Below are 15271 nucleotides of genomic sequence, written 5' to 3'. Positions count from 1 at the left end.
CGGCACCACGGTGTAGTGCACTGTGTAGGGATTCTCACCACGGTGTAGTGCACTGTGTAGGGATTGGCACCACGGTGTAGTGCACTGTGTAGGGATTCTCACCGTGGTGTAGTGCACTGTGTATGGATTGGCACCGCAGTGTAGTGCACTGTGTAGGGATTCTCACCGCGGTGTAGTGCACTGTGTAGGAATTGGCACCACGGTGTAGTGCACTGTGTAGGGATTGGCACCACGGTGTAGTGCACTGTGTAGGGATTGGCACCGCGGTGTAGTGCACTGTGTAGGGATTCTCACCACGGTGTAGTGCACTGTGTAGGAATTGGCACCACGGTGTAGTGCACTGTGTAGGGATTGGCACCACGGTGTAGTGCACTGTGTAGGGATTGGCACCACGGTGTAGTGCACTGTGTAGGGATTGGCACCACGGTGTAGTGCACTGTGTAGGGATTCTCACCGTGGTGTAGTGCACTGTGTATGGATTGGCACCGCAGTGTAGTGCACTGTGTAGGGATTCTCACCACGGTGTAGTGCACTGTGTAGGGATTGGCACCGCGGTGTAGTGCACTGTGTAGGGAACGGCGGCGCTGCGTAAATCCAGGATGCGCACGTCTTCAGAACGCAGACACCTTCGAAGCAGCACATAGTAATCAGGGGGCTCATCTTGGATTACAAATGCTTTTGCAGCAAAGTAGCGCATGGCGTGTGTGTGTGTGGGGGGGTCTCGTTGGTGACTCATTATTCGCTCCTGTCTCCTCGTGCCGACAAGCCCGGTCTAGCTGCGAGAGGAATCCTGCCCTCAGCATACCACCAGCTCTGTCTTGCTCCCTTCAACTGCCTCAGCGCCCCACCACCACCACCCCCCCCATGCCTCCACTCAGGAAAATGATTTTTTTTTGCTCAACGTAAATTACTGTCGCTTAATGGTCCACCTCCAATATCCCCTCCCCCCCAACACCCCCCCAACTCCCATACCTCCCCTCCTCCACCCCCTGCCAAGCCCTGTATAGCGTAGTGACATGGTTGGGTTGGCTGTGCACAGAGGGATGTTAATCTGTGGAATCCCCTGTTAAATACATTCGGGGGGCGGGCGGTGGGGGGGGGGGAGGTTCCTTGGGCTGTACCTTGATCTGTTTGTTAGCACTCTCCATCTGCATCAAAGGGCGGCCCTGTGAAGGGAGGTGGCGAGGGACTGTCAAGTGAAGGGGCAACACGAAGACACTTTGTAGCTTGAAACCTCGGGTTTCACGAGGCCGGATTTCAGGCCACAGCGTAGGCACAGCAGGACGACTTGTGGCGCCATTCCATCCGATTAGAAGTGAGGCATTTTATGTTGTTAATGTCTCCGGAGGATCGCAGTGAGTGAAGGGGTAACAACAGCTTGGGGTGTTTGAAGAATTTCCTTGAAATTCGGCGGTTATTTACACCTTTTTCTTTAGTTCACGGGGAAATAAAAGAGCACACTTTATTTTCTTTTTGAGAGACGAAGGCTAAAGAACAAATTTTCATCAAAATCATCGCAAGGCGCCTTTGAAGGCGCGCGATTGTTACCGCCTCTGGGACGGGTAGTAATTTGAGAACGCTTTTTATATTATTGTTGTTAAATCAGTTGCTGGCATTGACCGACTCCATGTGAACGTTCCTGGGTTACGTCGTCGAAAATGTGAATCGATTTTGATTCACGAAACTGGATTGAAACCAAATGAGCTTCCTGTGCTCCTGGAAATAAGTTTCTATTCAATAATCATTAAATGTGGCCGCATTTCCACACTTAACCACACTCGCCAGTACGCGGATTCAGTGCAATGGTGCCGTGGATGATGCTTCTATCAAAGGATATGTCCATGCTGTCTTCCAATGTAGCCAAACAGCAATGCTTTATTTTCCAAGTGAAGTTGCAATATGGCAAACAAAACTGGTATACAGCTCTTTGTTTACATAGCAGCAGCAGTAGCACCAGCAACAAATTCAATCAAACCCTCAAAATCTGCCTCACGTAACTGTGTCGTAATAAATTACGTGTTATTTTTCTTGCATGGTTATTTCAGTACGTTTTATAGGGTCTCTTTAAATTACTCAAAGGTCCTATATAACGTTTTAAACAGGATGTTCTCCGTAGAATTTATTTTAAGAACAGCTGAATGAGTTTCACAAAACCATTTCAAACTTGCTCTGCGTTTAATTTGGATATCATATTCATCCAGAGTTATTTTTGTCCTTTTGCTTCACATCCCAATGGTGTGTAAGCATACGACAGCAAGACAACTTCGTTGCTGTTCCAGTTTTAATTAGGGTTTTAACTACGCATCTATTCATAAAGTAACAGCTTATGAAACCGCAATCAAATTGCACATGTAAGAATCTTTGTTTGTTTTTAGTTGAGCATATTGTATCGACATCATATAAGTGTCCAAGAGAGTAACCGTCGTGGAGATAGAGCAATCACATCGCTCCACGATATTTTTTTTATTTCACCTATGTGGGAACTCAAAAGATTGGGATGAGTCTCATTTGCAAAGAAGTGACCCGGGGAACGAGTCTGCCAGTAAGGAGCAATGATTGATGCTGCGTGTGCATAGCCCTAATGGAGTAATCTCTGGGTAATTGTCGTATTTCAGGAGAAGGATGGTAGCAGCCTTTGACCTAAGGGAAGGTGACGGGCCTGGGGAGGGCCTTCATCCAGCAGTGGATAGGCAATGGATGATAACAATGACAACTAGGGGCTGCTACATTCACAGCAATATATAAAAACAAAAATAGAAAAATAACTTTTTTTTAATTGCATTGTGACTGCATCCAGACAATGCCTTGAACTGCCAGCCGAGGAAGCTATCACAAACCCAGTTTTAAGAGGTCTATATAAAATAATAAATAAATATTATTTACAACCCTCGCCACAACGCATCGGCCAGGGGGTTTCTTTGACAATACTTCAACCACACGGGTCAACCACACGGGTGGATGCAGAGGGGAAGGGCTCAGGACCAGTTGACATTATTTCACTCGCCACTAATGTTGTTCGCCATGTGGTGGACTCAAACTCAAGTCTCCGGGTGCATAGCAGAGTAAACAACCCCACCGTGCCACCTCTCGCGTATTAAATCATTTAAAACAGAATATTTGAGCAAACCAACACCGGTGGTATTTCACTCAAACGAGCGTGGAGTTGCGTTCAACTCCGATTTACAGCCCTAAGCCAGTGGTGGAAATTCCACAATCCGATGGCATTGGACAACCACTGTCGGCCACCCCAAAAAGTTGAACTCTTTTTAGCCATCTCAGCTGGCTCAAAGGTGAAGGTGGATGGTGCTCTATGCCCTAAGCATGAAGCACCATCCACACCCCGTTAAGTAAATAATTAATTTCTCAGAATACTGTGGCTCAAGACCAATATCTAACACTTATATTGTGGGTCACTCAAGAGATAACATTCAACTGGTACTATATTACACGAATTAATTGTCCTGTAGGACAAATTGTGGGCCTGACAATTAAATCGAGAGGTCACCTCTTGGCACAGCAGTTGAAGCAATCGGCCAGTGTCTTAAAACCCCCTCCTCCACCACCCCTGCTTCTGGTCCACCTAGCCGTGTACATGGACACACCACAGGTAGCCAATCAGCAGGTCTCCTCTTGTGGGATATCGTGCGGGTACTCCCACCTCTTCCAAGGCATCTGGCCGGCATGGAAAAAATAGGCCAAAGTACTCACTGGTGGAGCTTTCTCGAGCTCCCATTGGTGAAGGCCCCTTCCACCAGCAGTAGCGTGAGCGACCAATAGCAAGGGCCGTACTATTACCCTACAAATAACCAATACAATAGTGTGCAATCTATACAGCCTATAGAATAAATTAGGCGTACCTTTGTACAACGGAAGCAAATAGGGCTCGTCTGAATTCAAGTAAATGGATACTGAAAAGACAGCTCAATTGGTATGTATACATTCCTTATCAGCATGAGCTTTTGCTAAGAGTATGCGACGTCAAAGGCTTAATGCGTTTATTTATATATATATTATCCGTATGTGGATGTAAATAAATAACTAAATACGTGTCCATATACAACCTTGAATCTTCAGTCGGTTGTGCAGAATTCCTCCCTGATTGATTTGCATTGCGCCGCACTGGTACAGAGCAACACGTGCTTGAAATCACGCAGTGCTCCGAGGCCATCACGATCCACATTTCTCCGTCCATCATATTAATCCTTTCGAACGGAAACAGTGTGATGAACTCCGTTCATGAATCCGTTGGCCAACGAGGACAGCCTGAATAATCTGGACACTGTGGGAGGAGTGATTTTGTGAGAGACCACCCCGTTTTTGTTATTGGGATTGCGACTGATAGGAAGGCAAGCTGCAACACGTGCGACCACCTGCAGCAGTCTTTATGATCGAGTGTCAAGTTCTAAAAAAAGGGACGGGATTATTTTTAAAAGGGCATATACAACACGAGCACAGCCTTCTATTAATAACACAGTTCCCTGTGAGCCATCGTGAAATGTACACAATGCACACTCGGTGTAAATTAAGGTAATCAGACGAGACTAAATAATGTCTCAATAAAGACTCAAGAACCCAGGCGGGTGTATTGTTTTGTTTGCAAACGTAAACTACTTCAAAGCGTCTAAAACCGTTTATTTTTTTAAACAGCTGAATCCATTGCATCTAAAAATTCACGGACAGCAAAGCAAGATGACAATTTGCTTGTCCAAGGTGTGACTTTCAAAGAAACCTCAAAGTATTCATGTCCGTGTAAACATATAAAAAAAACTATTTCATTAACAAAAAAAAGAAGGGCAAGGAGGGGGTGGAGGAGGAAAAAAAAATCTTTTGATCTGCGAGATTCGCGGTGGCCGCTCTCGGGTCATAGAGATTGGCGGCGCGAGTTCATTTGTAACTCGAGAAAATCCATTGGACACGGCCTTTTAACGGCCTGCAAGGGGCGTTCCCCGTGTCGGGCGTGCAGGCGCGATGCTCCCCTAAACGTTTACAAGCGGTGGGGGACGCGGCGGCTGCGGCGTGGCGTTTTTCACGCTGCTGTGACCGTGACCAAGGCCTCAATAATGTCCCTGTGCCACCATCGTTACAAGAGGAACGCGCCGGAAGATTCCGGCTCATTGTCCTGCCAGCCTTGAAACATTCCTGGCTTGGCCTAATCCATAATGGTATTGATATTATTGCCAGGCCATGGCTGAGATTATTGCCAGGCCACGGTAGGGGCTATGGGCCACTTGGCGTGAATTATAATCCCCGACATGGTGAAATCAGCCCAGCAAACTATTGTTGGCCCTATGGATTTAATGGTTCCTTCCATAGTGTAGAATTACCACAATCTGCTCAGTATTTCCAACACTCTTGCTATGTTTTTATTAGAGTGACACTTTGAGTTCATTGTTACTTAGTTTTCAGCAGAAGAAGTAGAGGGAGGTGAACTGCACAATCGCCCAAAGTGAGTTCGATTCCTAGGCAGGTTTAACATATGAACCGGTCCTGGCCCCAACCCATGGTGAATACTGTGGGGAAGTATAGTTAACAACCCCAAAGACTACTGTATATGGTGTGTGGGAGAGGTCTTTATCCAGCATTGTATTAACAATGCGCTGCTGCAGATTATTATTGTTGACTATTTAATAATTATATGAAGTGTCAAGAGTTTAAAAAAGTTAATTGCGAAGAGCATATGTAAACGCCCCTTTGTTTTTATTGTTCTAGGTTTAGAATTTTTAAATCACCAGTATGCGTATGTTGCTATGACATTCATATAAAACACATTCTTGCACCATTTAAAGAAACAAAATCTGCCCGTAAAATAAACATGGACCGATTGCAGAAATACAACAGCAAGCAGTCCATCCTTATTGGCTTTGGAAAAGCATGTGCATATGCTTCACTTTACTCATTCAAGACGAAACTTGAAAAAAAACCTGATATTTAAAAAGGTGCATAAATAACCGAAGCATTGCATTGGCAATTCGTGCACTGATGCATCTGATTTAAGGATGAAATGTTATGTCCCGGCGAAATGAATTGGGAGAAAAAAACTGAAATATGCTAATGAGTGATCTCTGTTGAGGGCCTTAATTCCCAGGATTCAGTGGCATCAGACAACTGGACACCACTAAGGCTGGCTCCTTGCTTCGCCTAGCAACATCACAGCGCGGCGCAGAAAAGGCTTGACAAGAGGTTTTCCCCCACCACCCACGACCACCGTCCCATACCCCCCCCCCCACCCCCCGCTCCCAAATCTGATCACCTACTTGTGCTTCCCAAAGTGGAAACAGACCTAGGATTGAAACGGCGAAGTTGTCCCGAGGTTCACAGAGCAAGCTTCAAACCGCCGTCACAAAACTCGACGACTTTACATCGAGGCACCGTGAAACAATATACAAGTGAGCCCGAGTTACAAGGCTAACGTGGCGCAGCTGACGTGTTTATTATCAACCTCGATTGTGGTCTTTTTCGACCGTCACGATTTGTGTTTGTTAACTTTGCCCGGTGCATCGGAGGATCCCATGCTCAATGACAGGGAAGTAATCCAGCACTCGGAGACCGCTCGGTTCAAGCGCTGCTGTAAACAGATAAACATTGAACTCTGCGACCTTTAAGTCTGCGAGGATTTTCACTTTCACAACTTCAGAGACTCAAATAACAAAAAAACTCAACACATCTGTCGATAACACTGCCCGAGAGAGGATGAACTAAACACAGAGACAGGACAGACGGACAGAGCTAGTGCATTAATGATTTCATCCCTTTGTCGAAAACCATTAGCAAAAAAAATGATCATTGAATCGAATCGTGATTCTCGAATAGTGATGTCATCGAGTCGCAATATCAGTGAATCATTAGAAGTATTGTCAGGCGCTAACAAAAAACGAACAGTATCATCACTGATTCAGCTTCATTAATTGAACAGACCAAACGGTTTTCTTTAAAACCCTTTGCTGCTAGACCACCCAGATTATATGGCTTACCAAAAATCCATAAAGAAGGGACACCCCTTCGTCCCATCGTCTCCACCATTGGCTCACCCACCTACAAACTGGCCTGATATCTGTCTGAGACCTTACAGCCATTCACTGGTAAGACCACCTCTTCTGTACTTAACTCAGCTCATCTGGTATCGTCAATTAAAGACATCTCACTGTCCCCAGATGATTTACTCGTCAGTTTCGATGTAGTTTCTTTGTTCACCAAAGTTCCTGTGCCCGATACCATTGCAATCATTGAACATTTGGTGCAACAAGGATTGAATGCTAATGTACCGGCCCTGGTGAGACACTGCCTCACCAATACATACTTCACCTGGAATGGAACATTCTACAAACAACTGAAGGCACCCCAATGAAATTCTCCATTATCTCCGGTTGTAGCCAATATTTTCGTGGAAAATTTTAAGATGGACGCCATCCAGGCATCCACTCTACGCCCGTCCTTGTGAAAGAGGTCCGTAGATGACACGTTTGTCATCTGGCCACATGGCCGACCGGCTCTAAACCACTTCCTCAACCACATCAATTCCACACACCCAGCCATCAAATTCACAATGGAGGTAGAAAAGGATGGAATGCTACCTTTCTTGGATGTACTAATCAAAAAGAGACCAGATGGCTCAATGAGCCATTCTGTCTACAGGAAAGTAACCCATACTGATGCCTATCTAAAACCTGATTCCCACCACCATCCATCCCAGAATAATCCTTCATCAAAACGTTACACCATAGAGCTCAATTTACCTCCAACCATGAACACCTAACCAGTGAACCCAAACACGAACACCAAGCTCTCAAGGCGAATTGATATTCTGACTACACAATCCGCAAAACCATCACCACAACCGTGAGGAAGGAGCCATCTGAGGATCTAATCAAAACCATCACCCTGCCATACATAGCAGGGGTAACCAAAAATATTTCCAAAATCATGAACAAACACAACATCCAGGTCCGATTTAACACAGTACATAAATTTCGTGATCTGATCCCATCTGTGAAGGACAAGATTCCTGACATGCAATATCCTAAGCTGTATCTGTGGCAGCAGTTACATTGGGGAAACTAAGCGACATGGCTTGGACTGTGTTCGTGAACATAAGGCAGATTTTAAACACGGCAGGACCAATACTTCTGCCGTGGCTGATCATTATTTGAATGCGGCTGGCTCACAGGAAATGCATTTATCTAAGACGATGGTACTTTGCAAGCCTACTGGCTATCAACAAAGATTCGTTCATGAAGCCATCCATATATACAGACACAATTTCAACCGAGGGGAAGGTTATAGACTCTGCAATCATTGGAAAGATGTCATCAACCACTTTGGGTCATGACTTGACTTGTGTTTTCTTGTCAACCAACCTCCACCGTCAGCAGTGTGGTGTGTGGAGCGGGGTGCAGTGATTTCTTGGCGGCCCTTTGATGCATTGGCATTGCTGCTGCATTGGCATTGCAGCTGCATTGGCATTGTTGCTGCGTTGGAATTGCTGCTGCATTGGCATTGTAGCTGCATTGGCATTCCTGCACCGCCCATGCTCCGAGTGCTGCTGATACACTTGGGCTACACCCATCCCCAAACCTTTGTAAACAGTTTGCCTTTAGAGGCTAACTCCTTTGCCTTCTGACGACCGCTTGTGTTGCGATCGAAACGTCGTGATATTTTTATTCACTTTATTTTATTTTTTTATATCTACGGGACTTTACCGAAAGAACCAAAGAATATGAATATTAAAAATGTTGTACAAAATATTATATGCACAACGAAAAAAGGTAGAACATTAACGCAGCGGTTAGCGCACCGCGCTGTGAACCCCACGTGGTGATTTTGATTCACGGCCACGGCTAACATCAGTGGCAAGTCATTTAGAACCACTCCTAGTCCTTTCTCTTCACCAATCTGTATTTGCCAACGTCGTGAGGTATGGTCAAAGCAACCCCCGATGACCAACATGAAATGGAGAAGCCTTCATACAGAAGCCGATTGATAAAGAGCTGAAAGTTATTTAACAAAAAACACTTTTAATTTTACCATGTAAGACCCGCTGAGTAACAGTATATGTCTTTTTTTCAGAAGCGACCTGGCCACAAATGATAGCTCAATGAAGTGGCTTATCGCACGGGACAAATACTCTAAACGCATGTCGACTCTAAATGCGGGGGGGGGGACTAACCAAACCAGGCAGCGTGCTCTTAGGCAATAACTCACATAGGCCCAAGAATGAGGGTACGTCCACATCTGAAACTTTCCCGTAAGCGGTGGTCAAGGGATGGGCGAGCGACCCGACAGCCACGTGTCACTGCATCTAGGATGCACCACAGAGGCAGCAAGCTCACTTCGCGGGAATTCCACGCCCGCACCGTGACACCAACGGTGAAATCTAATCACGCCATTCGCTCCATCGGCGAAGATGCTCCCGGCAATTTACTTTCAAGTTGCCTCTTCAGCCAGACACTCCGTGCTTCACGGCGTTGCCTGATCGCGACTTAGGGAAATGCTTCTTTGGGATTTTCCGTGGACGTGCCTTAAGGCTCAACGGGAGGCACACTAAAGAAACCTCGCAAGAAATAAAAATGTAACAAAACGCAGGACAAGCATCGAAGTGATCACTAGCACAGTGTGAAATCAAATGCTCTTAACTGCCGAGTTGTTGCTTGACATAGAGACGCTCTTAAACTTTTCTAAAACTATTCATGCTACGGTATTACTTTCCAAGATGATAAAACGACATGCTTTTAATGGCTGTTCACCTCGTTTACCTTGATGGGCCTTGTAAGGTAGGGGATGCTCACAATTTATATTTTACATACATTTCTAACTGCTATGGCAACGCACTGCAATGGTTATAACTCATGTCTTGCAATCCAGTAGTCGCCAGTCACTTCGATCTCCAAGCACGACAGTTGAAACAATCGGCAAATTCCTTCAATCCCCACCACCACCACCACAGCAATCTAAATGCGCACACTACAGTTTATCAATCAGCATGTCACGTGTGGTGAGGCAAAGTGTAGGTAATGCTCCCATATCCTCCAAGAGCATAGAATAGCAGGCCTAAAAGCCCCTCTTCCAGAGGGGCTTTCTGGTTCTCCCTTTACCTTTTAACTATTAGCACAGGAAGTAAAATTTCCAAGATGATTCAATCAAATATTTGGAGTTGCGGTTCACATCCTTTGCAAGCGGTACGCCTTTTAGGTATTCATCCCATCAAGGCAACGTGATATACACGTATAAACGCCACTAAAAGCAGGTGATGAAAACAAATCAAAGTACAATATCCACGGGGCAAGGTAAAACAAAAGTGGGAACAGGAGGGGGATCACGGTGGCACTGGAGAGGGCATGTCGAGGGGAGGTGGGGTGGGTGGTCTCTATTATTTGTCAAGGCCCCTTTCGGAACCCTTTCACGCAACAGTGCGGCTGATGGGGAGCACCTGACAGGCGGCGGCAAGAGCAGAGGGAGCCGTTCGTGCGTGTGGCTGTGTCCAAACACACCGGCCTGCTCGCGCTCACTTTTGAAACTGGATCATGACTCGTCCCTGCGGGTGCCTGCCCTTCGTGGCGCAGCCCTGTGCGACCGCTCTATTAGGAAAATTGCTAACAGACAGCGGTGCTTTTGGAGCACGGGGAGGGGGGCGAGCCGTTGCACGCAAGTGCCAGCTTGCTAGAAATGCAGGCTCGCAGTTGGGAGGGCCTTTGGACGCCCTGTTTGGAGGTCTCTTCCTGGCAGAGGCGCTGCTAGGGTTGGGTTTGGTTGTTGGAATGCGCATCATCAATGCACGGTGGCATTTTTCGGACGCCGTTGTTTTGCCGCCTACCTTCGTGTAACAACCTTTCCGAGCGGCATCCAAGCTATCCAAGGCTGCTTGCTGTATGAGGGTTCCTAATGAACACAGTGTGTGTGTGTGTCCATGTAAAACCACTGGTGGGAATGCCAAAAGCAGGTAGGGCAGCTGAAGGTTGCCTTCTTCCGCTGTCTTATGGATCCGTATAACGTGTAACACTCCAAAGACCATTGCCAACATGTGCACTCTTTTATTAAAAGCTTATTTCCTGTAAACAAGTGTCAGCGATGCCAATAGTGAAATCCATATTTTCGCAGGGGTTATTCGGGGCCGTGCCTCCAGGATGACCTGTGCAATGGTGAGATCGTCGTGCCGTGAACAATAGAAGGGTGCTTCAGAGGTGATGACAATAGCTTTGGTAAAGTGCACTACAATCTGCTACCCCTGATGCACCCTCTTAAAAACCCTATCATCAGGCTGGGAATTTCAACAAGACTCATAAAGGGCGCCACGCTCTGTTATTTCCAGATTCCTGGCCCAGTTTGTCTCTTTATGATGGCCCAATGCTTCCACACTTAAGCAACAGGTGCGCAGATATTTATCAGAAGCTGCTGATGTAATTCTTGCAAGGCCGTATCAAAACAACGGGCCGCGTGGAATTTAGCCGTTTGATCAAATCATCCCACATGTCTATGCAAGACTTCACCTCGCAGAGGAATTGATGAATGACACATTACATAAATTAGGGTGAAGAATATGCGCATGCCCATATTGGGGTTGATTTTAGGGGGTTTTTTCAGTTATTTTTTGGTACTAGCCAATTAATGTATGTTGAACTTCTTTCGCAACCTACATCGCCAACATAGCCTTATAAATAACAAATAAAGACGTTTTGCCCCTTATGCCTGTTAACATGATACATAAGCATATCCATAACATGTCATCACCAGCAAAAACAGCCATGATCAATCCACTGCTGGATCAAGGCCTTCCCAAGTCGTCGCCATCTTGCACAGTTCTATGATATAGCAATCGACGTAACACTGCACACAATCTTATTACACGCTCCATCTCCTCAGTAGGGGTTTCTCATGGCATAGTATATAAAGATCAACTCCATCATGACAACTTCCGAGAGAAGAAAAAGCAATCGTGAAAATTAACACTATTGAAAATGTTCCTACGTGTATGCAGAATTATTTTTTTTACAGTCGTTTGTCGATCGACTGCCATACAAAGGCCTCCACGTGTCATGTCATGGGGGGTATATGACCCGACTTCACTAAACTAGCCAATGCAAATGTTATGAATGGGGGGCCCAGGATCGGTTCAGACATTACTCACTGACTCATGGTAGAAAATGTCTGCGAATTGAACTTCGGTCACCAGGTTCACAAGTGTGCCAACCAATACATCACCATATGCAGAATGGCTGTGTGCTTTTTTTACACATTTTCATGTCCTGCTTGAAATCAATACATCGCCGCTCCACGCACCGTAATTATACCTCATATCAAAATACGGCTAAACCGGTAAAAAAAAGTGAATAGAGGGCATGCAAACGCATGTAACTCGAGTAATGAATTCCACATTACGCATTGCTAATAGCCCTTTGGCCTAAGTGCTTCAGTGCACTATCAAGCGCATGTGAAATTGCTATTTATTTATGGATATTTTAAGGAGCACAATAATTTAGACCCTAAATGGAAAGCTTCCAAGCCACGGTCTAATGTTTGCCATGACTGTGGCCCGGCCAAATGTCTGAAAACAATTGTTAACTATCTCCATTACCCATAGTGGCCGCTTGTTGTGGACTGACAGCTGTTTTTCATAACAGTGATGCTGCGCATATCAAACGGGGCCATTACCAAAGTGGTGCAGAGGGTGGAGAGCTGGCTAGAGCCGTGGCGGTGAAACGGAGGCTTTGATTTATGGCGTGCGCGCACGTTTGTGTCAGCATCCTTTAAGAGCTTCCACCTGCAGACTCCCTGCAAGGCGCATTTAGCCAACGCCAGTAATCAGCACAAGACAGATATGGCCTCTCAATTTTTCAGCGCCGGCCATTAAACACGGCAAACCGTCTTGCTGCCGCTATCATTCTGTGGCAGCGCACGCCTTTTGATTTACACGCCCGGAGATCGTGACTCGCTGCGATTTTTAAACGCGGAACATGCGCGGCGTTTGCTTTGTGTGCAAAACGTGGCGGTGCTGGGGGTGACGTGGGGCGGGGGGGGGTTGGAAGGGGGGGGGGGTGAGACAGAGGAAGAATTGAGCAAATTAAAAACACATTTACATTCACAAAATAGGCGAAACATCAGTGAGCGAGCGAAGTTGGTCTTGAGGGTTGTCAGAAGAGGCTCTGCGCGTGTAAGGTTACCCAAATCAAACGAGACGTGCCTTTATATTTTAAGACGCTGCCGCTACAACCGTTCTCCTTCGCCTCTGACGTTCGCATAGCTCCGTGCCACTGGCACTCGCCGAAGTAGCCGGCAGTGCCACTGCGGAGGTGCACTGGTTAGCACACTTATGAACCTGGCGACCTGCGATTCTTGCGGAACGCGGGCCGCAGAGCAGGAGGCCAAGTGCACGCATCTGAAAGTCAAACACTCGATGGTTTAAGAGCCGATTCAGGACTTGACGCTCTGCACTCACCTCGGAGTTACAGTCGGCGAGCATTGCCGCTGTCTCGTCTGCGAATGCCAATATGGCTAGGAGTCTCCACTTGCACGGCGCTATTCAAGACCGCTGTCATTGATTCATGGCTCGGTAAACTTTCTCAAGAAGCAAAGCAGCCTCACGGCTGGGACAATACTTTTGCCATGAGCGTTATCCAGTACTATAGCTTATGCCTGTCGAGAGCTACACGGGACATTCCTGTGCCAGGGCGGAACTCGTTTTGAGACAAAGTACTAAAGACATCGATTGCAACGTGAAGTTCATTCACAGACACATAAAGTCAGCGGTTGAACGGATAGAGGTATGAATATGGTATCTGGACCCCGGTTGTATACGTTGGCTTCATTGTCAAGATCAATCCTTACCGGTTCGTTGAAAGCAAAGCTGAAATGTTTGTGTCTGCTTGAACTAACAAGGCGGCGTTATAAGCTCTTGACAACCTTTTTCTTTTCTCTCCATTCCAACACAGAGGGAGTCACATGATGCTGCCCTCCCCCCTGTTAAGTAAATATAAGCCCTGCTGGACAGGTAAGGGACTTGTTGAATCAACGGAGTCGCGACAACAAAACTGATCCAATGACTGAGTTGTTGCTGCTACGCAAAATCCACTTCCCTGCAGCGTACCTCGTGTGAGAACACGTGGTCCGCACTTTTAATGCCATGTCCATTTGAAGTCTCATTTAACCATCTTCACGTCGTAAATTAAATGGTAAAAAATAACGAGGAATTAGCGTGGAACAACGTCTGTGAACCTGTGCATTGATATTCGTGGCAGAGGTGGTGCATCGGCCAAGTCATCTCAGTCAGTCGACCCATGGCACCTGGGTCTGTCCAGTGACCTCCTGCCAGCAGGCGTTCGACACTTCGCGTGTGGTTAACGTGCACATCGCCTGGCACAAGCGCCGTGGTGACGTCACCGCCAATTAGTGGCGAGTGGCGGTTGTTGTTGATATATTGTATTAACATTATGCGATGCATAGGGCAATGAAAGTGATGCATAGAAACTAGATGGCGTGCCTGTGAGACAAATTGTAGGTGCCTCTTCCAAGATGTATGGCCAGCGTGGAAGGCTAAAAACACCCTCTAAGAAAGGCTTCCGGAGTACTCATGGAGAACCTTCAAGATATTGCAGGGCTGTGCCTTTACCGCTTACAGTATACAATAACATGAATGGCTGTGCTGTTAAAGATGCCGTGAAGAAATCAACCTAGGTCTATAAGTCAGGTGGATTTTAGCCCATGGATATTTGTTCTTTCTTTGGCAAGGGAGACTTGAGTATCCAACCCAGACTTTGTTCCAGTATTCACAGTGCACCGTCATTGCCTCTAAACAGACATTCACACAGACCCAGCTACACACACTGATTAATTATTACAGAGTGTAAAAAGCTCAATTGAACAAAGCCTCTTTTGTAAAAAAAAAGTTAATAATATTGACCCCCACTCCCTTCCACAAAACACACGAATAATAATGTTTATTCAGTGGGTGAGTTACTTTATGCAAAGCTACGCTTCAATCAAATTAATTTCCAGTTAAATATTTAAGGAGAACCACAAAGCCCGTATTGAGTGAGCTGCAACCCATTGATGACGTGATTCGTGGCAATGCTGTGCAACTCAATGATGCGGTTTGAAGGCCATAACACAATCTTATGGCAATTGTTGATGGCAAAGTTCTCTGGAAATGTTTGCCACATCATATTCTTTTTTTACGGAAACCCCATGATTCTATGGAACTGCCATATAAATCTCCATAGTTACCCATCGTAAATGTGTTGCTGGTGACGATCGCCCTAATATTGCCTTCGTACAGCGCATCATG

The 15271-nt window shown here is 46.1% G+C and overlaps 1 protein-coding gene across 8 annotated transcripts in view; it reads right to left on the bottom strand.

The window, feature by feature from the left end:
* LOC116944038 (FH1/FH2 domain-containing protein 3-like) overlaps positions 1 to 15271 on the bottom strand; it is a 174099-nt gene that overhangs the window by 101988 nt on the left and 56840 nt on the right. The gene's annotated exons all lie outside the window — the stretch shown is intronic.

This window comes from Petromyzon marinus, chromosome 20, assembly GCF_048934315.1.
Source record: "Petromyzon marinus isolate PM22_M1 ecotype Great Lakes invasive population chromosome 20, UKy_Petmar_22M1.pri1.0, whole genome shotgun sequence".
NCBI classification, from domain to species: domain Eukaryota; kingdom Metazoa; phylum Chordata; class Hyperoartia; order Petromyzontiformes; family Petromyzontidae; genus Petromyzon; species Petromyzon marinus.
This window is presented reverse-complemented; position numbering and strand designations above follow the sequence as displayed.